Source organism: Punica granatum, chromosome 5 (assembly GCF_007655135.1).
Source record: "Punica granatum isolate Tunisia-2019 chromosome 5, ASM765513v2, whole genome shotgun sequence".
In the NCBI taxonomy this organism is placed as follows: Eukaryota; Viridiplantae; Streptophyta; class Magnoliopsida; order Myrtales; family Lythraceae; genus Punica; species Punica granatum.
In genome coordinates this window covers 22,216,595-22,244,533 of record NC_045131.1, presented here as the reverse complement: position 1 = coordinate 22,244,533, position 27,939 = coordinate 22,216,595, and the positions used below count along the sequence as shown (strand labels likewise).

The window sequence follows — 27,939 nt, the reverse complement described above, 5'->3', positions numbered from 1 at the left end:
AAGAATAGAAATAGAATAAAAAGACAAAAATGCCATTTATGCTAAATCTAATAGAATTTTATAGGATAAATAGATAACTTTAATGATAATTTTTATAATTAATAAAAATAAACATTTTAAATAATTTAAAAGTGAATAATTTTTAAAAATTAATTATTTTAATTATATTAATGAAAATTGTACTTATTAATAAAATTAATTATTTTAATAATTTAATAAGCATAATTATCTAAAGAATTAATAAAAAAATTTCTTAATAAAAACATATTCTCTCACAATAAAGAATTACCGTACATTACAATTTAATTACTAATTAAATAATTAACAAAGAATAGCCATTTAATAACAATATTTCAATTATTAAATAAAATTATGAAAATTATTTTTTAAAATCTTACGAAAAAACCTGCAACGAAACTAAAATTAACCCTACTTAAAATAACCTTACATAAAATTTATTTTATGCCATAATGATAAATAACTCTACTTAAAAAACCTCCACATAAAACATACTTTATACCATAATGAAAAATAACCATCTTATCCACAACCTCCAAGAAAAAAAAAAATGTTACACCAAAATGAAAATTAACACCGCTTAGAACAACCTCCACAAACACATATGTTACACCAAAATGATCAATAAGAAAAATATCCTGTACGGTCAAATCACGTATTATTAGGCCTTTTAAATAATTATTATAAACAATATTAAAAATTACTTTTTTTAGCTCATAATTAGCTTTGCACTTTATTAATCTTAATGAACTTGAAGCATCTGCTTTAAAAGAGTTTAACAAAGAAAAAACCTCATGGGTTCAAGGCTCATCAAAACATGAAGACCTTAAACCCAAATTAAACCAACTACCAATACAACCTTTGTTCCAGAATAAGATAAAAATCAAACTCTCAAGCTTCCAGTTGCCTCTTCTGGTGTTCTGTCTGTACCTGCAGTATCACTTGCAGAGCCCTCATCAATTTGCCTTGTACTGTCAGTCTAATAACATTCCAAATTCCTTCTATTGTAGGCACAACCTCCAAGTGAATGAAATCATTCCTAACATTCTAGATGCAATACACATAGTCCTACAAGGCAATTCTAAGGATAACTACAAGAGTACTCTTCCTCTTGAATTTAACAATAACCCATTCAACTTCAAATCTCTAGTCCTACAAGGCAATTCTCCATGTTGTCCAGCTGCATTCAACACCCTCTCCCACAATCTCTTAGTGAAAGGACGGGTAAAAAACATGTGATCCCTTGTCTCCTTCTCGACCTTGCAGAAAACACAAGATTCATCAATGCAATGGAATCATTAAGCCATTTTGTCCTTAGTTGCGAGCTTTTTATGAATAGCAAGCCAAACTATAAAGGAATGCCTTGGCACTCGTGGGTGAAACCAGACTAACTTGTACAGCAGAAAACACACATCAGCAGAGACAGTAGGAACAAACAACACTTTTTACAGCAGAAAACACAAATATCAATCAGCAAACACCATTTCTAGCACTCAGGCAATAGGAAACAACACTTTCAGCATTAAGGTAGTAAGAAACAACACTTTCAACACTGAGGCAGTAGGAACAAACACACATATCAATTAGCCAACACATATCACTACACCTTCAAGGCCACTTGGCCAGACGCGTCGTGTCCTTTTGCTTTATGGCTCTGACACCATGTGGGCTGTCATCCATTATTTTCGTTAGTGGACGATGCTTTTGTCGGCCATTAACTTTTTGTTTTAGATCTGAATCTCAGCCGTTCCTTACGAAGGGTTGAGATGCGTCAGGCCCGCCTATATAAGGGTCATATCCCCGTCGGTCTTAGGGGAGTAAGTATCAAATCACATATCTATCGCTTGGGTTGATCGTCCAAAGCCGCCAGCCGAGGTAAGGCGTAGGCAGGGACCGGTATCCCCTGGAGGCGTAGTATGTTGAGGAGATCTTCTCCACTAGTATTCTAGTTTTTATTCTATCTCTGAGATTCATTCTCAGCTTATGTATATTTTGTTTATTAATCATCAATAATATTTGAGGTATTTCAGGAAACTTATCATTCTCTTTCATTCTGTGTTGAATTCAAGCATTCAAGCAAAGACTGAACAACAAGTTCTTTCTCGAAGAACAACATCAAGGTTAGTAATCATGGATGATTTATATTCTGTTATATCCCTTAGAGACGATAGAGGCGAGTATTCTACTGATGTTTTGATTGAAGATGCTAAGATATCTGAAGAAGAAAGACATGGAGTAATTACTTTGAAAGAAGGATTCGGTATCAAACAAAAAGCAGGGGGAGGTTTATTCAACTTCATTCCCAGATCTAGGAAGAATATTTTATACTTAGGAAAAACTGTTGAAGAATTTCCGATTAAGCTAAGAGAAGCTAAAGGAGATAGATGCCTTACATTAGTCAATTCTGATCAGGTTAACGAAAGGATAAAGAAGATGAAGGAATCAGATAGAGCTAAGATAGGATGGATTCATATCAGTACTATTCAGATATTGATTAAATCAACCTTTAAAAGAGGAATCCACTGCCCAATTAGAATAGTCGTAATAGATAATAGAATGACTAAGAATTCTGAAAAGGTTTTAGGAATCATCACTGGAGACCTAGGATACTCAGTAGTAAAGTTTAATGTAACCTGTAACTTTGCAATCCCTCTAGCATCCAGTAAGTTTGATAATTCCTTAGGATTATTGTTTGAACTAGAAAGGAAGGATATTATGGAAGATGCAGATATTCCCTTTAGTATTACTTATGCAACTTCGTATGCATTAAGCAATTCTCACCATAGCATAGAGTTTATTAACAAAGATAAAATTGTGATAGAAGAATTATTCGCTAGAACCAGTACCAGAATGGAGAAAATAGAAAGACTACCTTTACCAAGCCTAGAGGAGTCATCTCATCCCAGATTGATTAAAGCCTCAGAAAGAATAACACCACCAATCACTGTAGAAAGAATCGCTAGTAATCTAGGAAGACCATCCACTAGTATGGAAGAACCAGAAAAAGCACCTAGTGTTATCATTCTGCCCCATAAGGAAGAACTTCAAGAAATTAAGGAACAAGTAAAAGAATTAAATATTCTGACTAAAGATCTATCAAGGAGACTCTGAAGGAATTCAGCCTAAGGACTAGCTTGAAGTAACATTCAAGTGCTTTACTCATACTAAACGTGTAGCCTGATTTGTATTCCTTGTACCAAAGGAATCTTTGAATACAGGAGTGCGAGATTGAGTAAAGGGACTAAGGTTCAATGAATTCTGAAGGATCTTCTAGTAGAAAAAGAGCCAGAATAGAAACAAAAATGGCCAAAAATTTTGAAGATATTCAATGGAAAGCATATGCCAAAATAGTCAGATCTATAGAGCCAAGTAGAAGAGTAGAACTATTAGATGTAATTTTGAGTCCAGTAATTCATTTGAAGAATTTTAGTGATAAAGAAAAAATCTTTATTCATAGATCTGTTAAAGATAGAAAAGAAAAAGGATTCGCCCATGGGCATATCTGTGAAATATGCAAGCCTGAATTTGTTTGGACAGGAACTGAAGGATATTATTTATCATGATTTTGATTCTGTGTGCTTTATTTGCACTATCTTTGATTAATTTTATACCTTTGCAAGTAATATTGATGTGTATTCTTGTCTGGATATATGTCCTTAGAATTCTTTCTGATTGATCCTGCTTTAGAGTAATCCGCGTGTAAAAATTGGTATCAGAGCCTTGTTTAAGAAAGAATTAGTATAATCATGTTAGGAGCAGGTAACATGGAGAAAATACTAAGAGAAGTAAGCTATCAAAAGAGTCTAAGTGATGTGTTTAGATCAAACCCCTTTTATGATGAAAATAGCATATTCGGGTTAGCCATACCCACAGAAACCTATTCTGATGGAATAGATATTAATGATTGTCATCATGGAAGCAGGTACCCTCATATACCCCATACTATGCACCCTCAGTTGAATGTCATAGTAGACCTTTTGATAAGCCTCAATAAGAAAATTAGTAATGAAAAAGATAAGGAATTAAATGAGTTAAAAGAAGAACTCAAAGAAGTAATTAGTCGTGTCAAGGATTTAGGTAAGAATGAAGCCTTAGAAAAGTCTATAGATGAAACTGCCAAAGTTTTAGATGAAGTCATTGGAATAAAGAACTCAGTTTTAGAAAAAGGAAAAGAGGCAGCAACCTCTAGTGAGTTTATTAATGAAGAAAGATTTAGATTAATAATTCAGGAAGAACTGATTAGATTTCATAGACCACCTAGACGCCATCCTATTACTTCACCTGGAACTCACCCTTTAGAGAAAATGAAATTAGAGGAAATGTGGTTTCCAATGGAACAACCTAGAGCCCCTAAAGGATATAAATTAGTAAAGGACGATAGTAATTAAGAAAAAATGAATTTCGAAGAAATTAGAGCTAAGTTAGCAGAAATGAGGAGTCAAATTGCCCAACTTAAGGTTTTAGAAGAAGAAACCGTAAGGTTAGAAACTAGTAAGAAAGCCTCTGAACAGATGACTAAAGATACTGACGAATTTCTAGATAGAGAAGAAGAAAGAGAAGCTTTTGAGACAGCTGAGAAAGGAAGAAAAGCAAGAGAGGAAAGATATAGAAAGATTTTAGAAAGACCTATCCCAGGAGGAACTAGTAAGCCACCTAGTAAGCCCCTTGGAGTAGATTTTGAAACTAGTTATAGAGTCCAAGCTGAAGAAGAAGCACTAAAATCTTTTGAAGAAAAGAAATTCAGTCAGTATAGAGAAAAGAAGGAGTCTAGTTCAGATGATGAAACTGTCTATGAGGAAGAACAGGTTATTGATACAGAGTCTTTAGCAAGTTATAAAGATTTTGAAGAAGAATCGGTTAAGCATTCAAGTAGGAGGTCCACTCCTAAACATTCTAGTAAGAAGTCAAGCGAAAAAGACTTCGCTTCTCCTAAGCAACCTAGTGAAAAGGACTTTGCTTTTAATTTAGTCGATAATGATGTTATGTTTGCATTCTCTGATTCTGAAGAAGAAGAGTTAGATAATAGATTTGATATGGGTGAAGAAAGAAAACCTGATAGAGGAAAGAAACCAGAATCCAGTAAAAGAAGAGATAGACTTGGTAAAAAGGAAGAGGAATATTTTGATGATATTTTTCAAGGAACTAGTGCAGATTTTCAAAAGAACTTTGAAAAAGACTATTATTCACAAGGATTCTTTAAAGCTGATAATAAATGGAAAAAGGAAGTTCCTCAGAAATATAGATTTATAAGGAATACTGAGAATTCTTTTGGAACTATTCTTGATATAGATTGTGTAGAAGATGAAGAAAAAGTATTAAAAGATTGGATGATGAAAACTAAAATAGAAATACAAATAGGAGATGAATATAGTAGATTGACTAATAAGGAACTTTGGAATTTGCTGTTACATAAAACTCGTGGACAAGTCCATGAGTATATGAGTTTACTTTCAACTAGAATTCGCTATGAAGAACCACCTTTTACTACCTTTACTAGAGAAGAATTATGGAATCATTTTACTAGTAATATTGAAAGAGAATTTGTTGGTACAGTCCCAACAGGAATAGGAGCCTTAGAAAAGCAGCAAGAGTTAAAGCATAAACTGTCTAAATTAGAAATCTGTGATATGTGTTATTTCTCTGCTTTTTACTGCAACTATAAAGAATATTATTATAAATTGATTGATGAGAATGATTTAGTTACTTATAAGAATCTGTTTATTGATAAATTACCTTATCCAGTGTCATCTGTGATTAGGGAAGAATTCGCTAAAGGAGTCCAAAGTGGACAAGTTTTTAATACAATAGGAGGAATAGCCTCAGTTGTTAAGAAACATATGGAAGAAGTCTGTATAAGAAAACAACAAGAAAAACTCATGAAGAAATCTAGAATATGTTGTGGTCCAGAAATGGGTCTAGATATTCCGCGCCAATATGGCTGTAATCAACCAAGAAGAAAAACTTTTAGTAAAAAGAAGTATCGTTTGAAGCGATATGAAGGAAAAAGATCACCATGGAAAAATCAGTCTAAATATAGACCTTGGAAGCAGCGAAAATTTTTTCGCAGGGGGGGAAGATATAGAGACAATAGGAAACCCCAATGGAATAAAGATAAAAAGAAATATTGCCCAGAAGGAAAGAAAACATGTAGATGTTGGATCTATCAGGAAGAAGGCCATTATGCAAACGAATGTAGTAAGAGAAAGGATAAAAGCAATAATAGAGCTCAGATGTTTTTAGGATTAATGTCTAAAAGCTACGAACCAATAGAGGATTCTGACTATTCTAGTGATGAGTCTTATTATGAATTAGTTTCAGAGGATTCAGAATATTCAAGCGATGACTAGAGAAAATCCTAATGCAACTTTTATTAGAGTCACCATTTTTAATAAAGAAATAATGGCTTATATAGATACAGGTGCTAGTGTATGTTTTGGAAAACCTAGCCTTTTACCTAGCAAGTTTTGGAGAACTATGGAGAAACCTTTAGAAATAGCAATAGCTGATAAAACTGTTATTAGAATCAACCAAAGAGCAGAATTCATGACTTTAGTCATAAAAGGAGTTAGGTTCCCTATACCTAGTATTTATAAGCATGATTCAGGAATGGATTTAATAATAGGAAACAATTTCCTTAGACTCTATGAACCCTTTGTCCAAAGAAAGCGTTTTATAGAACTCACTTGCCCTGAATTAGAGAAGCAAAGAAAGCGCGTCATAGAAATCCCTATAGAACATAGTAATAGAGTTAAGCAGCTTAAGATCTTAGCATTCATTTCTAAAACTATGCAGGAATTAGAAAATGACCTAGATTCAGCTGAAATAGAAAAATACTTAGATCTTATCACTAGTGATAACCCTCTAGATCAAGCCAAAAATAGGAATAAGATGCTCGTAGAAATCAAGCTTAAGGATCCTTTAAAAGAAGTTAAAGTCCCTAATAATATTCCTTACACCCTCAAGGATGTAGAAGAATTCAAAGAAGAATGCAAGACCCTTCTAGAGCTAGGCGTTATTAGAGCCAGTAAAAACAGACACTCTGCCCCAGCATTTTATGTAGAAAACCACAATGAGTTGAAGCGAGGAAAAAGAAGAATGGTTATTAATTATAAGAAAATGAATGAAGCAACTTTTGGAGATGCTTATAATTTACCCAGAAAGGATTACATTTTAGCTAAGCTTAAAGGATGTCAATGGTTTAGTACTTTAGATGCTAAATCTGGATATTGGCAGATTAGATTAGAGGAGTCTACTAAGGAGTTAACTGCTTTTACGTGTCCTCCGCAGAAGCAGTATGAATTCAATGTTTTGCCATTTGGCCTTAAGCAAGCACCTTCGATTTATCAACGATTTATGGATGAAAATCTTTCTGGTTTGGATTCTTTTTGTTTAGCATATATTGATGATATTATCATATTTTCAAAAGGATCTTTAGAAACGCATAAGAAGCATTTGAAGATAGTTTTAAAAAGATGTTTTGAGAAAGGAATCATCATTTCAAAGAAGAAAGCAATCCTTTGCAAAAAAGAAATAGATTTTCTTGGTTTAAATATCAAGCAAAACGGAGACTATAGTCTTCAGCCTCATATTTTGGAAAAATTAAATTTATTCCCTGATAAAATGGAAGATAGAAAACAGTTGCAGCGTTTTCTAGGAAGTTTGAATTATATTTCTGATCAAGGATGGTTGAAGGACCTTTCAAAAGCAAGAAGAAGTTTACAGGAAAAACTTTCTGAAAAGAAACCTTGGATTTGGAACGAAGAAGATTCAAACAATATTAGACATTTGATCACTTCTACTCTAGTAAAGGTAGTAAAAGGTGGTTCTTCATAGCGAATAATAGTCCTTACGGTTTCTTCATAGCGAATAATAGTCCTTAGGCTGAATTCCTTCAGAGTCTCCTTGATAGATCTTTAGTCAGAATATTTAATTCTTTTACTTGTTCCTTAATTTCTTGAAGTTCTTCCTTATGGGGCAGAATGATAACACTAGGTGCTTTTTCTGGTTCTTCCATACTAGTGGATGGTCTTCCTGGATTACTAGCGATTCTTTCTACAGTGATTGGTGGTGTTATTCTTTCTGAGGCTTTAATCAATCTGGGATGAGATGACTCCTCTAGGCTTGGTAAAGGTAATCTAATCAATTCTTCCTGAATAATTAATCTAAATCTTTCTTCATTAATAGACTCACTAGAGATGGCTGTTTCTTTTCCTTTTTCTAAGACTGTATTCTTTATTCCAATGACTTCATCCAGAACTTTAGCAGTTTCATCTATGGATTTTTCTAAAGCTTCATTCCTACCTAATTCCTTAACACGACTAATTACTTCTTTGAGTTCTTCTTTTAACTCATTTAATTCTCTATTTTTTTCATTACTAATTTTCTTATAAAGGCTTATCAAAAGATCTACTATGACATTCAATTGAGGGTGCATAGTATGAGGTATATGAGGGTATCTACTTCCATGATGACAATCATTAATATCTATTCCATCAGAATAGGTTTCTGTGGGTATGGCTAACCCGAATATGCTATTTTCATCATAAAAGGAGTTTGATCTAAACACATCACTTAGACTCTTTTGATAGCTTACTTCTCTTAGTATTTTCTCCATGTTACCTGCTCCTAACATGATTATACTAATTCTTTCTTAAACAAGTCTCTGATACCAATTTTTACACGCGGATTACTCTAAAGCAGGATCAATCAGAAAGAATTCTAAGGACATATATCCAGACAAGAATACACATCAATATTACTTGCAAAGGTATAAAATTAATCAAAGATAGTGCAAATAAAGCACACAGAATCAAAATCATGATAAATAATATCCTTCAGTTCCTGTCCAAACAAATTCAGGCTTGCATATTTCACAGATATGCCCATGGGCGAATCCTTTTTCCTTTCTATCTTTAACAGATCTATGAATAAAGATTTTTTCTTTATCACTAAAATTCTTCAAATGAATTACTGGACTCAAAATTATATCTAATAGTTCTACTCTTCTACTTGGCTCTATAGATCTGACTATTTTGGTATAGGCTTTCCATTGAATATCTTCAAAATTTTTATCCATTTTTGTTTCTATTCTGGCTCTTTTTCTACTAGAAGATCCTTCAGAATTCATTGAACCTTAGTCCCTTTACTCAATCTCGCACTCCTGTATTCAAAGATTCCTTTGGTACAAGGAATACAAATCAGGCTACACGTTTAGTATGAGTAAAGCACTTGAATGTTACTTCAAGCTAGTCCTTAGGCTGAATTCCTTCAGAGTCTCCTTGATAGATCTTTAGTCAGAATATTTAATTCTTTTACTTGTTCCTTAATTTCTTGAAGTTCTTCCTTATGGGGCAGAATGATAACACTAGGTGCTTTTTCTGGTTCTTCCATACTAGTGGATGGTCTTCCTAGATTACTAGCGATTCTTTCTACAGTGATTGGTGGTGTTATTCTTTCTGAGGCTTTAATCAATCTGGGATGAGATGACTCCTCTAGGCTTGGTAAAGGTAGTCTTTCTATTTTCTCCATTCTGGTACTGGTTCTAGCGAATAATTCTTCTATCACAATTTTATCTTTGTTAATAAACTCTATGCTATGGTGAGAATTGCTTAATGCATACGAAGTTGCATAAGTAATACTAAAGGGAATATCTGCATCTTCCATAATATCCTTCCTTTCTAGTTCAAACAATAATCCTAAGGAATTATCAAACTTACTGGATGCTAGAGGGATTGCAAAGTTACAGGTTACATTAAACTTTACTACTGAGTATCCTAGGTCTGCAGTGATGATTCCTAAAACCTTTTCAGAATTCTTGGTCATTCTATTATCTATTACGACTATTCTAATTGGGCAGTGGATTCCTCTTTTAAAGGTTGATTTAATCAATATCTGAATAGTACTGATATGAATCCATCCTATCTTAGCTCTATCTGATTCCTTCATCTTCTTTATCCTTTCGTTAACCTGATCAGAATTGACTAATGTAAGGCATCTATCTCCTTTAGCTTCTCTTAGCTTAATCGGAAATTCTTCAACAGTTTTTCCTAAGTATAAAATATTCTTCCTAGATCTGGGAATGAAGTTGAATAAACCTCCCCCTGCTTTTTGTTTGATACCGAATCCTTCTTTCAAAGTAATTACTCCATGTCTTTCTACTTCAGATATCTTAGCATCTTCAATCAAAACATCAGTAGAATACTCGCCTCTATCGTCTCTAAGGGATATAACAGAATATAAATCATCCATGATTACTAACCTTGATGTTGTTCTTTGAGAAAGAACTTGTTCTTCAGTCTTTGCTTGAATGCTTGAATTCAACACAGAAAGAGAATGATAAGTTTCCTGAAATACCTCAAATATTATTGATGATTAATAAACAAAATATACATAAGCTGAGAATGAATCTCAGAGATAGAATAAAAACTAGAATACTAGTGGAGAAGATCTCCTCAACATACTACGCCTCCAGGGGATACCGGTCCCTGCCTACGCCTTACCTCGGCTGGCGGCTTTGGACGATCAACCCAAGCGATAGATATGTGATTTGATACTTACTCCCCTAAGACCGACGGGGATATGACCCTTATATAGGCGGGCCTGACGCATCTCAACCCTTCGTAAGGAACGGCTGAGATTCAGATCTAAAACAAAAAGTTAATGGCCGACAAAAGCATCGTCCACTAACGAAAATAATGGATGACAGCCCACATGGTGTCAGAGCCATAAAGCAAAAGGACACGACGCGTCTGGCCAAGTGGCCGACACAAACAGCTGTAGATTCCTTCAGGACGTCATTGCTGACGTCTTCTTCCTTGGAGGCTTGCTTAGTGACGTCATTTGGTGCGTCACTCCTCAATAATTCCAACTGAGCCTGCTTCGGACTGGGCTTCAGATTGGGCCTCCTTCTCGCTTCTTTCGCTGACTGCATCGGGAATAATACACAGGTCACACCTGTGGTTTCCAATCCAGTCGCCTGTTGATCCATTGAGTGCTTGACATAGGGCCTCCTTCATCCTGGGCTTGCATTTGACCAAGTCTAAAATTGGCCTCTCAAAATCAATTAATGCGTTCTCATGCTCTGGACTCATCTTATGGTTGCTTGGAGTAGAAGTGATCAAAGTATACTCGGACTTGTAGTTGATCCGAGTTTCCTGACGAATATTCCTCCTATTTGATTATCATTTCTACCGATGCCAGTGGAGACACTTGGAGCGGTACTATGACTGCGGTCATAGGTAAAGCAAGCGAAATTGATGGAAAAGAATTCCTATCTCTTATGAGATCAGGTCCCCTTTCGAGGGATGAAAAGCACTCTATTATAGATTCCGACTGTTTCAGTCAATCGCCCTCTTTTGAGGAGAAATCGCTTCTGGAGAAAGAAGCTCCGCGTGTCAAACGCGACGATTGTATTCTAGGGTGTCGCCTTGCGCACTCAAAGCATTCTACCTTCGGGTTAAAGCAATCTATTCCTACTTCGGTAGAGGGCTCCGGCCTTTCCTTCGGGAAGAACCTAGGCCCCAAAAGAAGCCTTTCCTTTGGGATAAATCAAAGCATTCCTGCGGCTTCGGCCCCTGATTATTCTTTACAAGCTTTTTCTTTGCAGGAACGTTTATGCAAATATGTTTGTGGATCGTTTACTAAAGCAGAACAAAATTACACTACTCATGAACGCGAGCTTTTAGCAGTCATTAAAACATTGAAGAAATGGCGTGTGGAACTACTCCCAAGAAGGTTTGTTTTAAGAACTGACTCCAGTTATGTCACTCGATTCAGGCACCTAAAGAACTTCAAGCAAGGATACAGCCAAGGAAGACTCGTCCGTTGGCAGTTGGAATTAGAACCTTACAGCTTCAAGGAAGAACACATCAAAGGAAGCAACAATTTCTTGCCAGATACTCTGACAAGAGAATGGAAGCCGTGAAACAGATTGATAACGCCATAGAAGCCTCCATGAAGGACATTGAAGCCATCATGAAAAAGATTGAAGGACTAAAAGAGGCAAAGGAAACATTGATGAAGACCTTCGGTCTAGTCAAGATCGAAGATGTTCTCGACAAGGAAACCGACAAGGAGACACTCCGTGCTCTAGAAGCAGAAAGGAAGAAACCAATGGAAGAAAAGCCTAAGCTCAATTGGGCTAAAGCCGTAGAAGAAGAAGAGGAAGAAGCCAAGAAATTGGCTGAAGAAGCCAAGAAGCAGTCTACAGCTGAATCCGAGATTTCAGCTATTAACAAGATGGTTAGAGGCGCTGTCCAGAAGCGCAAGAAGTTTTATGCCATTCTAAATGGACCAATGAGAGGAGTATATGACGAGTGGAGTAAAGTAGCAGCCCATGTCACTGGAGTCCCTGGAATAAATCACCAGAGCTTCAGTACTTTGGAAGAAGCTAAGGAAGCCTTGAAGAATTCGGAGCCATCATTCGCTTCGAAACTTTTGATTCCAGCCCCAAAGGAGTCAATCAACAGGCTAAGAAGTCTCGGTCGAATCCCTGGATCCTCATCCAGCTCGACCATTTCAAGCATTCCTACGAAAGCTGCTGTGGAAACCGCAAGGAAGATTACTCTGGAGAAATTCAGAGATAGATTCTCCTCTTTAGTCATCTACAAGGAGGAATACAAGCTGCAGGGATTCTACCCTGTATGGAGGAATAACTATGGACCAAAGGTAATAATAGTCCCTGAAGCATCTGGACAAACTACCTATGAATTTTTTGCAAGTGGATTAGTTGACACAATCTACTGCAAGCCAGAAAGCATTCAGGAACAATTTTCGTTGTTTCCTCCAAGGATTCTTGAGACCATTAGATATTTTTCCTCTAGAGTCCTGAAAAATAGTCCTCTTTACTTCAAAACCTTTAGTACATACCCCTCATTTTTAGACCGGGGGGAGGTGATGAATTCATTTTCATTAGTCACTATTGGAAGAAGTAACGAGAACTTTCCACCGATTGATCCCGCTCCGGAATATGCCTTGGAAGATGCCCATAGAGACATGTTCTATTTGAACAATTATTTGGGTATATGCAAGAAGTTGCAGTCATTAAAGCAGGAAACTCGGATCAACTACAAGTCCGAGTATACTTTGATCATTTCTACTCCAAGCAACCATAAGATGAGTCCAGAGCATGAGAAAGCATTAATTGATTTTGAGAGGCCAATTTTAGACTTGGTCAAACGCAAGCCCAGGATGAAGGAGGCCCTATGTCAAGCACTCAATGGATCAACAGGCGACTGGATTGGAAACCACAGGTGTGACCTGTGTATTATTCCCGATGCAGTCAGCGAAGGAAGTGAGAAGGAGGCCCAATCTGAAGCCCAGTCCGAAGCAGGCTCAGTTGGAATTATTGAAGAGTGACGCACCAAATGACGTCACTAAGCAAGCCTCCAAGGAAGAAGACGTCAGCAATGACGTCCTGAAGGAATCTACAGCTGTGGTACAGCTGTTTGTGTCGGCCACTTGGCCAGACGCGTCGTGTCCTTTTGCTTTATGGCTCTGACACCATGTGGGCTGTCATCCATTATTTTCGTTAGTGGACGATGCTTTTGTCGGCCATTAACTTTTTGTTTTAGATCTGAATCTCAGCCGTTCCTTACGAAGGGTTGAGATGCGTCAGGCCCGCCTATATAAGGGTCATATCCCCGTCGGTCTTAGGGGAGTAAGTATCAAATCACATATCTATCGCTTGGGTTGATCGTCCAAAGCCGCCAGCCGAGGTAAGGCGTAGGCAGGGACCGGTATCCCCTGGAGGCGTAGTATGTTGAGGAGATCTTCTCCACTAGTATTCTAGTTTTTATTCTATCTCTGAGATTCATTCTCAGCTTATGTATATTTTGTTTATTAATCATCAATAATATTTGAGGTATTTCAGGAAACTTATCATTCTCTTTCTGTGTTGAATTCAAGCATTCAAGCAAAGACTGAAGAACAAGTTCTTTCTCAAAGAACAACATCAAGGTTAGTAATCATGGATGATTTATATTCTGTTATATCCCTTAGAGACGATAGAGGCGATATTCTACTGATGTTTTGATTGAAGATGCCAAGATATCTGAAGTAGAAAGACATGGAGTAATTACTTTGAAAGAAGGATTCGGTATCAAACAAAAAGCAGGGGGAGGTTTATTCAACTTCATTCCCAGATCTAGGAAGAATATTTTATACTTAGGAAAAACTGTTGAAGAATTTCCGATTAAGCTAAGAGAAGCTAAAGGAGATAGATGCCTTACATTAGTCAATTCTGATCAGGTTAACGAAAGGATAAAGAAGATGAAGGAATCAGATAGAGCTAAGATAGGATGGATTCATATCAGTACTATTCAGATATTGATTAAATCAACCTTTAAAAGAGGAATCCACTGCCCAATTAGAATAGTCGTAATAGATAATAGAATGACCAAGAATTCTGAAAAGGTTTTAGGAATCATCACTGGAGACCTAGGATACTCAGTAGTAAAGTTTAATGTAACCTGTAACTTTGCAATCCCTCTAGCATCCAGTAAGTTTGATAATTCCTTAGGATTATTGTTTGAACTAGAAAGGAAGGATATTATGGAAGATGCAGATATTCCCTTTAGTATTACTTATGCAACTTCGTATGCATTAAGCAATTCTCACCATAGCATAGAGTTTATTAACAAAGATAAAATTGTGATAGAAGAATTATTCGCTAGAACCAGTACCAGAATGGAGAAAATAGAAAGACTACCTTTACCAAGGCTAGAGGAGTCATCTCATCCCAGCTTGATTAAAGCCTCAGAAAGAATAACACCACCAATCACTGTAGAAAGAATCGCTAGTAATCTAGGAAGACCATCCACTAGTATGGAAGAACTAGAAAAAGCACCTAGTGTTATCATTCTGCCCCATAAGGAAGAACTTCAAGAAATTAAGGAACAAGTAAAAGAATTAAATATTCTGACTAAAGATCTATCAAGGAGACTCTGAAGGAATTCAGCCTAAGGACTAGCTTGAAGTAACATTCAAGTGCTTTACTCATACTAAACGTGTAGCCTGATTTGTATTCCTTGTACCAAAGGAATCTTTGAATACAGGAGTGCGAGATTGAGTAAAGGGACTAAAGTTCAATGAATTCTGAAGGATCTTCTAGTAGAAAAAGAGCCAGAATAGAAACAAAAATGGATAAAAAGTTTGAAGATATTCAATGGAAAGCATATGCCAAAATAGTCAGATCTATAGAGCCAAGTAGAAGAGTAGAACTATTAGATGTAATTTTGAGTCCAGTAATTCATTTGAAGAATTTTAGTGATAAAGAAAAAATCTTTATTCATAGATATGTTAAAGATAGAAAAGAAAAAGGATTCGCCCATGGGCATATCTGTGAAATATGCAAGCCTGAATTTGTTTGGACAGGAACTGAAGGATATTATTTATCATGATTTTGATTCTGTGTGCTTTATTTGCACTATCTTTGATTAATTTTATACCTTTGCAAGTAATATTGATGTGTATTCTTGTCTGGATATATGTCCTTAGAATTCTTTCTGATTGATCCTGCTTTAGAGTAATGGAAGCCCTAAAACAGATTGATAAGAAAACAACAAGAAAAACTAGTGGATGGTCAAAACCAGAGAATATGCCTTCAGGACAACCTAATTCCTGCTGTTCCATCTCTCCAGCTCAAAGAGCAACAAATGAAACAACATCGGACACTTGATAGCCTGACACCTATCATCCAAGCATAATCTAGCATAGCTTTCACGGAGGCGAAAAAGACGTGCTCAGAGGGGGTAGAGTTCTCACCCCAAAACTCCATGGCAAAGCAGGCAAAGGAATTAATCAAATGAAAGGGATGAGAGGCACTCACCGGAAGACCACCTCGATTCGAATAGAGGAAGCAATCAACAAAGCCCTAAATTTGAATTTTTCGGCGTTCCTGTGGACGATTTACTTCTTCTGCAAAAAGAAACCTCGCCAGTCACTCGGAATGGGTGGAATTACAACGATCAATCAATCAATCAATCAATGGACCAAGAATGGTTGGAATCGAAGGAGTGCTCAACCCTACCTGCACCGATTCTGTTTTGGTCTGCGAGCTATCTCTTTCCGGTCCCTGATTGCTCCGGCAGTGGAGCTGATTTCTGTCGAGGGAGGCTTAGGCTTTCCGGTTGCTAATTTCTGTCGAGGGAGGAAGCGAAATCGGATGAGGGAGGAATCGAAGAAGCCTCTGTCGATCGCGATTGATCTACTAGGGTTCGTCGAAGCCTCTGTCCCTCTCGGAGATGAAGCTCGATGGCATCAGATTGTAATAACTCAAGGAAGTTTAGGACTTTTTTGATTTTTCATGTCCTTTCCGGATAGACATTAGCCATTCCGGACGTTCGAGGGAGGCACCCGTATTCCTGATGCAATCCGGATTCCGATGTAGAATATCTATTCCATATTCCCATGAATCAAATGTCAGAATGAATATTCCGTACGGAATAGGCATTCTATTCCCTATCATTTCCTATGAACCAAACATGTCCTAAATTTTAGCATCAAACAGAGTCTTAATATCCTAAACCGCCTTCAGAACCTGCAATGTCGCTCCACCAGTGCAGATCCTGAGGACCTTAGTTTTGATCCCAACCTCAAAATTCGACAGAAATTCCTCTAAAAATTCGACATATCTATTTATTTCACAAACCTACCATATATTTTCCCATCAGCGCATAAATATAAATATATATATAAAAATAATCCCACCAACATACTGATATATATATATAGAGAGAAAAAGAGGTCTCAAGGTCATAGACTCATAACCTAACATTTTGCATAATTCCCATAGTAATCTATAAAATGACTAAATCAAAAGTTTCAAGTCGCAACATATCCATAAACATATAACTTAATACCTACAATATACACTAGTCTAGCTAGAAGTCATTCACGTTGATCCCCGATTGTCCAAAAAATTATCCTGTGCCGCTAATCTAACTCCTTGCTCATTTGAAAAAAATAAATGCAGGGGCGGTGAGCTGCATTAGCAAATACTATTTTCCAAAGTTAAATGAACTAATATACTATATATATATATCAAGTCTAATACCCAACATATTCCTTTCACACAACTAATTCGACAAACAATCCCAAGTAACAACAATATAATTATAGGATCGCGTTCCTCGCAACAAAGTTGTGACGGTACCGTGACTCCACACATCTCAAATAATTAATCCACATATCCTCATAAACATATCTAATAAGCAGGGACTACCTATTAACCTCTAGAGGTAAAAGTTTACCTTAATTTATATTTCGTCGAGTTTAGAACCGATCGGGCCCCTTTTTCTATTCTGTCAGGTCCAATGGCCGATAAAGCCCCCTTTTCTATTTCGCCAGGTCCAGCGGCGGACCAGGCCCCTTTTGTGATCCACCGAGTCCAGCGATCCCATGGCTATAATCAAATAACAACACAGGCATAATCAATTGTAACCATGCAATCTCACCTCATATATCCATACCAAATTCTTATTCCCAAAATTATGACAATATTTCTTTTAATAATACTCCGTATAATTTTGTATTCATATAACATATATACATATATCATTTCACAATGATATGAGGTACTTACAAAGACCCGATAACTCAACAAGTGAAGCCTTCCGAGTGTATAATCTCGGTCTCCTTGGCCCTTACTAAATTCAAGCATAAATGTTAGATTATATACTAAAGAAGAGCATAAATATACATCAGTTCAGCTCCCTTGTTCCTTCATTATATAGATATAATATTAGACTTTCACAATTAACAAGTGCTTTTACGGTTCCAACTAGCTCTCCAAATGGGGCACAAATGCGAATGATATGCACGTGGATAACTGAAATCATAATAACTTGCGTAATGCTTATATAACATGTACTTATCAATTACCAAGCCAATCCTCTTATCAAATGAACCACTAACAGAGAAGTGATATTCCAACTAACCAGCAATTAAAATGAAGTATGATATGCATAAGCAAATCCAATTCAACCATATAGTCAGATCAAACATACTTCTTTCACATGAGCAAATTCTCACCAGCTACCATGACAAACAAATAAACCATGACGCCTTCATCAACTATAAGAGAAGCATAAGCCCCATCATTACCAATCAATTCCTCCTAGAATGAATCCATATACGATCCTAGGGAACTCAGCCCCTCAATCCTCTAACAACCCTGTAATATCACCATAACACATAAAAATCACCCAAATCAGCTTCACTTATGGAACGTCCAATTCAATTACAGCAAGTCGAGTTCAAACAAAGACCATCCAAAGTTCTATCATAATAATTTCATTTCCAATAACACATGTATCATAATAAGAAAACTCAGCATTGCCCAAATCAATCCTTTATATGCATCAGCCACAGTGAGAACTGAATTGCAGCAAACCTAACTCTTCGAAACTTAACCTGAGCTAAGATAACTGAGAAGGGAGCCCTAGCATGTCTAACTTAGGGAATACGAATCTTTATACGATGGACAATCAACTTACTAATCAAGAACTCCAAATTTAGTCTGCTTCCTCTACCGTGAGCTTCCCCGAGCTCTTAGCCTTGCTCACTCCCTCTAGCTCTCTCTCTCTCTCCCCCTCTGTTCTTCGTCTTCCCCAGCCCAGAAACAGAGCAAAGGAGGGGAAAAAACAAAAAGGAAAGAAACAAATTAATGAAATCTGTGGCGGTTGAAATGGTGATCTCAAGACCACGTGGAGCCCATGCCACCTTCTCTTTCTTCTTTTTTTTCTTTTTTTTCTTTTAATTTCATCAACATAAAAGTGCATCATATATAAGCATATGTAAGTATATGTGTATGTATGCATGTTTGAAAAAACATGCTGGGTCTCACATTTAAATAGAAGGGTTTTGATGCATTCTGACATTGCTTCGTGCAATTCTCCAAATGAAATAAGCAGCAACACCAAGTGAGTTTTGTACCAGGAAGCATAAACACAACAAATTAAGAACTTGACCATGGGAACAGGAATGCATATATGCCATAACTAATCGAACAGCACATCCAGCGACGAATACGCTAACATCTCAAATCTCAGCCTAAAAAGATGCTTTGATATTTCACCGATAGTCAAAAGAACGTGCATACCATCATCACTAATTGCAAATACTCTCATTTTTTACTGATTTGTGGCTGTTCGAGGTTAGAACTATAAAACTTGACTTTGCTCTTCCAGTTTACTTCAGAAGATCATTAGGAACAAAAATTATTAAATCAGGTTACTAGTGAACAGCCTTAAAAGCTACTGTACTTGCAAGTAAAATGTCAAAATATACAAACTTACAGGATGACAAAAGTAATATAGAGGACCTTATTCACCGGCACACGAATTAGACTTCCTACAAGTGAGACTTTCAATCTGCCCACGAAGAGTGAGGGAACAAAATAATTTCAATATGGAAACTTTTTAGAAAATAAAGAAGGATCTCAACAAGATTAAAGTACCAAATCATTACCTTTTAATAATTTCTATTTTAAAACATTCTCCCTTTGGACCTAGGAAGGAATCGTCGAAAGCTGTTCAGAAGAACTTCCTCCGAGAATGATTTGCGGCCATTCTGAAGCAACAAACAACTAGAAGTAAGTTTACCTCATACCGACTTAAAAGAGACGACAAATAATCCAGCAATACGTACTCTTTTCATACGTTCCACTGCCTCCACCCTCCAAGCCTTTGGCAAATTTTCACAACCCTTACAATATAGCTCCTTCAATTTGTCTAGTCTTGATAGAGTCGGCAGCTTTTTAATTTCTCTGCATTCTTCCAGGCTTAGTACCACCAAATTTTTTAGCTCATCAACTCCTTCAAGTTCTTGTAACTTATTGCAGCCACCAAGCACCAAGCACTCCAAGCTTTTTAAGCTCTGTAGATTTGGTAACTTCTGGATAGCTTCACATCCTGAGAACTCCAACTCGTTCAAGCTTTCCAACCCATTAAGTGCATGAATTTCCACTAGATTAGGACAAAAGGTGACTATCAGAAATCTTAAGTGCTTTAGTCTTGACAGATTAGGGAGTTCTTCGATTCCTACGCTTTCCGTAATCACTAGCCGCGTAAGTGCTTTCAATTCTTCGAGTCCTCTGAGCTCTCGTAGTTTCTTGCAGCCCCTGGCGGAGAACTCTCTCAACAATTTCAAGTTTGATAGATCCAGTTTTCCAATTTCCTTACATCCATCAATAGACAATACATCCAATGCTACTAACCCATTGAGCCCTTCTAATCCTTGCAGGTTTATGCAGTAATTGACACGCACCTTTCTCAATTCTTTTAACTTTAACAGATTAGGAAGCCTTTCGATTCCTGTACATCTTCTAATAGACAACACTTGCAGTGCTACCAACTCATCAAGTCCTTCAAATTCTCGTAGCTTTTTACAGCCATCTACATGCATCTCTCTCAAAGCTTTTAATTTTGACAGATTAGGCAGTTTTTCAATTTCTGTACATTCTTCAGGGGACAACATTGTCAATGCTACAAGCTCATCAAGTCCTGCAAGTTCTCGTAGCTCTCCACATCCCAGAACATGCAATTTCTCCAGTGCCACCAACCCATGAAGTCCTTCAAGTTCTCGTAACTTTCCAAATTCTTCCACATGCATTTGTCTTAAAGCTTTCAAGTTCGATAAATTAGGCAGCTTTTCAATATGCGAACATTCTTGAGCAAACAACTCTTCCAGTGCTACTAGCCCTTCAAGCCCTTCAAGCCCTTCAAGCATGCAACAATTAGACAAATCCAATTTCCTCAACGCTTTTAAGTTCGATAAATTAGGCAGCTTTTCAATATGCGAACATCCTCGACAAACAACTCTTCTAGTGCTACTAGCCCTTCAAGCCCTTCAAGCCCTTCAAGCATGCAACAATTAGACACATCCAATTTCCTCAACGCTTTTAAGTTCGATAAATTAGGCAGCTTTTCAATATGCGAACATCCTTGAACAAACAACTCTTCCAGTGCTACTAACCCTTCAAGCCCTTCAAGCCCTTCAAGCTTGCGACAACCAGACACATCCAATTTCCTCAACGCTTTTAAGTTCGATAAATTAGGCAGCTTTTCAATATGCGAACATCCTTGAACAAACAACTCTTCCAGTGCTACTAGCCCTTCAAGCCCTTCAAGCCCTTCAAGCTTCCAACAACAAGACACATTCAATTTCCTCAACGCTTTTAAGTTCGATAAATTAGGAAGCTTTTCAATATGCGAACATCCTTGAGCAAACAACTCTTCCACTGCTACTAGCTGTTCAAGCCCTTCAAGCCCTTCAAGCTTGCAACAACTAGACACATCCAATTCCCTCAGCACTCTTAAGTACGATAAATTAGGCAGCTTTTCAATTTTCCAACACCCTTGAAGATTCAACTCCTCTAGTGCTTCTAGTTTCTCGATTCCTTCAAGTTTTTGTAGGCGGCAGCAGTTCCTTGCGAAAAATACTTTCAACGATTTTAGAAAACATAACTGAGGTGGCAGCTCCTCAATGTCACAGAAATCCATCTTTAGGTAAAGTAGGGATGTTAGACACCCTATTGATGGGTCAATCACTCGCAATCCCCAAGATTTTGCAAGGATCAAGACCTCTAAGTTTGGAAATGATGAAAAGTCTGGAGTTCTTGCTAAATCTAGACAATGACGTAGAATAAGAACTTTAAGCTTCGACCCAATCTGCAAAAACAAATTTAAAATTATAGCTATATCTTATCCTTCATGTACTTCTAATTGAAAATGCAATGGGATGTTCAAATTTTGCTTTCATTTTTTATTACCTGCATTGACCTCCAGCCTTCCCAATCATCTGTGACCCCGCTGTCTGATAGATCAAGAACAACCAGATTTGTCAGACCTAAGTTGGCTGGCTTACACACTAACCTGGATGGTTGCCATCTAAGGTATCTCAACTCTGTAAGCAGGTTCTGGAAATTCCCATCAAGATCAGCATAATCTATTTGAAGGAACCTCAAACCGGACATGTTTCTAAAGTTTTGGTACGTAAATTGATGGACGTATTCAAGCTCTAATGGATGGACATCTAGACGAATAGCTTGGACAGATGGTGATATTAGTTAAAGTTCTGAAATATATGTAGACCTAACAAAATTAATTAACAGTCGCCCCCCCCCCCCCCCCCCCCCCCCCCCGCCCCGCGGCAATCCTAAATTCAAGCCTTGTCCCCATAACCCTCTCATTCTAATCCCTGAGAGTTGAGCCCTAACTAGTAACGCCCCTACAATCTTTTAATTATCATCCAATTGAAAATCATTTCCCAAATCTAATTCCACAATTACGTCAGCTACATATATACAAACATGTTCCCTTCTAGTGGAGAGTGATACGCTGAAAGTCTGTACTTTTATGTGGTAGAGAATAAAAAGATCGAAATTGATTTTCACGGTAATTAACCAGGCGGAGAAATGGGGACCTCTGCTGATGAGAGAGATATCAACCCGCTACTGGCTGCAACCCCAACCCCCGGCACAATTTCACGATACTTTCTCTCTCTCTCTCTCTCTCTCTCTCTCTCTTTTTTTCATTTTTTTTTTAAATTTAATTTTTGAAACGATTTTTAATTAAGAAATATCAAAAATATATGTTGTAGATCTATGTTCTAAAACTATATAGTAATCTAAATGAGCATTTTAAAGGGAAACTCAGCGTTAGCCATGTTTTCCTTAAACAAGTACTGCTTAAAAAAATATTTCTCTTCTTTTTTAAAAAAAATGAAAAAAATAAAAAATAAAAATATTTGAAGGTAGGAATCTATATAAATTATAAAAGCCAATCAACTCATCGACCGATGACACGTAGGATGTAGGTAGTCCGTAGTTAAATGACCTTTAGAGTTCCCACAAATCATAACATGACAAGTGCCATGCTTGCCGTTTCATGAAATCGTGAATTTTCTAAACCAGTTCTCTAATATGAAAATGATTTTTCTTTTATAAAGTAAATTCAAGTTGTTTGAATAGATGTTAAAATTTGAGAGGACAAAAAGACTATAAAATATGTCAAACAAATTCTCAATTTTATCCGAGCACGGTCGCAATGTTCCATGAGCCTATATTTTCTAAAGTTTCTTGCTTTTGCTCTTTTGTTATAATATTTACTTATTTTTAGAAGAAAAAATATATGATTAATTCAACATGATTTTACTTTCAAAATATGAGATAGTTCTCATAGTTGTTGAAAGATATTGAGAAATATTAGTGAATATTATATACTATAAATAAAAGACATATACTTGAAAATTTAGAAAATTTAAAATTATATAAATAGAATGTTAATTCAAAATATAAATATTTTTTGTAAAATTACTTTGCGGCATCATGCAGGCTTCTTTTTGTAGTAAAATATAGAAGGCCTTGCTTGAACATTTTTTGCAACGTATTTACCTTATTTAGTATAAAAGAAACATTGCGAACTTAAACTGAAAAAGTACCAGATGTTATCGACCAAATTAGTGTTACCAGAAAATGTAAAGTGTTAAATCCTTTGGATAAGTATATTTTGAGATATTTTGTCTTTAATAAGATGATCACTTATAATAAATAAATAAATCCTAACGAGGCATTTCGTTCATTGGATGGGAATTAAAGGGGAATATGATTGAGCATGGAGGGGTTTAAGACTGAAGTTCTTTCTTCTTCCCATTGTAAGGGAGGCGTAGTAAAAGGAAAGGTAAATAAAGAAATACGAAGAGTTCCAACGACCAAAATCAAACTTGGAAACTTTTCTTAAAATTTTCTTTGCCTGATTGATGATGATATTTATGTCCCTAAATTTAAACAAAAGTAATATCAATTTTTGAAATTATATAAAATAAAAAAAAAACAATTTCAACTGCAACGAAGGGCTCACTGGAGTTGACACAACTCTAGCAACCCATGGGTCCACCAAGAACGACCAAGGATGAGACTTGTGTTGATTGCCCAGAGGCTCCGAGCCCTTAGCCTAGGGCTCAGGCTAGAAAAAAGAATTATTTCTCTCACTGGCCCGAGCCCTGACTAGGGATTGCGTAATACAACTTTACTTAAAAATTAAGAGGTTTTAAATTCGATTTTCACAAATGAAATTATCTATGTCCCTTAACTTCTATTTTTTTTTTGTACCTCTTTGTAGTTGAAGGGAAAAAAGAAAAGGTAAAATGACATGTGTAGAACCAATTGCCCATCAGTCATTAAAAAGCAAAATTAGATGATCTAAGAGCCTTCCTGATTGTTTCTCACGGATAGGATTTCCTATACCATTTCATTTTTATTTTCCGCCTTTTCTATTAGCCTCATGTTTCTCTTTTGTATGTTTTGAAAAAAAAAGGCAAAGCTAGAGGACATCTTGATGGCATTAATTTGATGGCTCTAGACCTAGACATGCAAGGGCATTTAAATTAATTACTACCCAAGGAAGTTAAATAATAAGGTCTAAAAATTCGATACATTATAGTACTTTTAGCATGAAAACTTGCCATGTGAGAAAAGGGATTCGTGTCGGCATCGTCCTCAACCTAGGATAAAGAGATTCTAATTTGATTTTCATCAATGGGATTCTCCCTGATCTTATATTTTTCACCTTATTATTTATCTCCTTCCAGGTTGACTTCGTTGTAATCGGTAATGGGGTGCATTAAACTTCGAAATACTAAAGTACAAATAGGAAAAAAATTATGAAAAAATTAATGGCAACAATTGTCGTTGTTTTCAAAATAGATCTCTAAAACAAGCAACAAATATATATATATATATATATATATAAAGTTGTATCCCCATAATAAATAGCGTTAAAAATGTATTTTTATATTTAGTATAAGGTCGTAAAGGTAAATATTTAAATAAATAATTGTAAATGTAAATACTATTAGGATTACATTAATAAATGAATATAAATCATTAAGAGTGCGTTTGGATTTAGAGTAGAGTTGAGTTGAGTTTTTGTTTTAATTGGTTTGTAATGATTGTATTGTTGAATTATGAGAAAAAGTGTGAAAAAGTAATAAATAATTGAGAGAAAGTAATGATTAAGTAATGATTGTGTTGTTGAATTGTGAAAACGTAATGAATAATTGAGAGAATTTAATATTAAAAATTGAATTTAATGGTTAAAAAAATTTAAAAAATGAAAAAAAGTAATGATTGTGATGTTGAATTGAAGATAAGTGGAATTGAGTTGAGTTGAGTTAAAAAAATTTTAAAAAACAAACACACTCTAAATATTTAATAATTTTATTATACAAGCATATTCTTAATAAGAAAAAGTAATCTCAAAATTTATTTTGAAAAAATAAAAAAATAACATATCTATAAAAGACTTTCCGACATAAGTAGTAGTTAAAAGAAAAATCCACAGATATGCAATAAACATGTTCGAATATTGAACATTTTTGTGAAAGTGAAAGATAAATCTATTTAAAAATTTTTAAAAATAAGATTTTGCAAGAAGAATTTATGACAATAGATGATATGCATTTCCTTGTTTACAAAATACACGGAAATCATCAATTGCAATTTTTTTAAATTTGATATTTAGAAAAATGTAATATTTGTTCAAAGTAATATCAATTTCTTCATCTATATTTGGTATTATAATTTATTTTCAATTTTAATTTGTCATTGTATGCACTAATATTTGAATGGTCTCAATTTAATAATATACATAAATGAACATTTTAATTGTGATGTCAAAATTTTTAAAAATCCATTTAAAAATAATCACTCTAACCAATAATACATGTATAGCACGGGCAAGCAAGCTAGTGTTATGTTAAAAGGGGAATTAACACCTGCGTACTTGTATGCGTACCTTATATTCCTTCAGTACAGTTATTGCTTCTTCGTTGCTCCACAACCTACTTCGATTCCCTGGTTCTTTAACATCCTTTTGTCGAACGATTTCCCTGCCGAGGTCTCTCAGTTGATCATGCATCCACAATCTGCCGTCCTCCCCAATCTTAACAAGGGACCGTAGAATGAGCTCATCAAGCCCAGTTCGGGGATAGAACTTGCAATCGTCCCACATGTAAATCAACATCCCTGGATCCTCTCCAATAAAAAGGCATGCAATATCTAAAAAGATTTCCTTATGTTCGGAATCTAACGAGTCATAGCTAATCCTCAAATTTTCTTGGACTTTCGTATGAGGTTTTCCTTCTAACTTCTTTAACGTCTCTTCCCATATGCCTTTCCTTTTTCCACAAAGGTAAGAGCCTATAACCTCGAGCGCTAAAGGAAGCCCTCCCGTTGTCTCCACAATAGCCAGAGACAGATCACTTAATTCAGCTTTTGGAGAGTCCATCCTGAAAGCATGCCTGCAGAAGAGTTCCATCGACTGGTATAACCTCAATCCCTCAACTTCATATTGCAGAACTTCTGGATTCAAACTTAAGACATTCTTATATCTTGTTGTAACGATGACTCTGCTTCCTGGACCAAACCAAGCAACTGAGACCAAGGCCTCGAGTTGGTTATTGTCATCAACATCATCGAGAACAACAAGGACCTTCTTCTCCCGAAACCTGTGTTGGAGCTCATTGGTTCCTTCATCAGTCGTAGCGAATTCTCGGTATTCCCGTCTTGAGAGATCCTTGGCTAGCTGACTCTGCAGGCGCTTTAGGCCGTCAAGATGCGATGACGTTTCACGGATGTCTTTGAGGAAGCTGCAACTGTCAAAGTCATCCATAATTTCATTGTAGATGACCTTGGCAAGAGTCGTCTTACCGATGCCACCCATGCCAAAGAACCCAATAATTCTTACATCTCTTTTCCTAACCTCAAGCAATCTCAAGACCACTCTTTTGTTATCGTCAATTGAGACTAAGCTTTTGGTCACAATAACATGCCCTTTCTTCAAATCACTCAGTACCTTTTGGACAACTAGCTTTATCAATTGTCCTTCATATCTGCAAAAAAAACATCATCATCATCATATATATATATATATATATATATATATTTGGTTGAAACATTCAAGTCATATTGGATAGTACTAAACCCAACACGATTCATTAAAATAGCAAAATAATGTGGTAAAATAGATAGGAATTGAGAGAGCATTAGAGTGCACAAATGGGTTACCCTTACCCCTTAGTATCATTCTGTAAATCCCAACCCTTTACTGTTCCAACCTCCTTAAGAGCTTTCTTCCACTTTTGAACATCAATCATCGGGTTGCGCCTTGAATCCTTCACATGTTTAGAAAAGGCTTTGGCGTAACTCCCCTTCTGGTGCTGAACTTCATCCGGTGTGACTTTGTAGAAAATGGGAAGCACCGTTTGCTTTCCCCTCTTCCGGCATTCCATCATACAAGCACTCTCCCGGAGGCACCATTTACTGGAGGCATAATTCTCGGAGAAGATGGGGATAGAGATCTTGGACCGCTCGATCCGGTCGAGAAGCTCGGGACCGATATCTTCTCCAACGTGGAGCTCTTCACTGTCCATGAAAACATCGACCCCAGCATCTTTCAGGCTGAGGTGGAGGGAATCAGTGAACCCTGTACGGGTATCAGGTCCGCGGAAGCTCAGGAAGACTTCGTAACCACGACCGTGGGACGGTGAGGGTATCCTCCTCCTGCTGCTGCTGCTGCTGCTGCTGCTGGATCGGACGCGTCGTTTCTTCAGCAACGAGGAAAGCACTGCAACAGAGAAGAAAATGGAGGCCACTGCGAGGAAGATGGTTACAGGCAGAGCATGCCCAGTGGCTGCGGGTGCGGCAAGGGAATCCATTGCGGTAGAGTGAGATCTCAAGTCCAAAGATTCGCAGCCTGATCTGATGAGAATCTCGGTGAATATCTGATGAAAGTCGTCCTCTTTTTATGTTTCGCTAAAGTCTTTCTCTAAGTCGTCGGCGGCCATACAGACCACGCAATGTGGATAACTCTTTAGTGCATTTTTTTTTTCATTCAATTATTTGCATTTTTCGAAGTGTAAATA

The 27,939-nt window shown here is 36.4% G+C and overlaps 1 pseudogene; it reads right to left on the bottom strand.

Annotated features, from left to right (window-relative positions):
* Positions 1 to 722: 722 nt before the first annotated feature.
* LOC116208127 lies at positions 723 to 27,939 on the bottom strand (annotated as a pseudogene).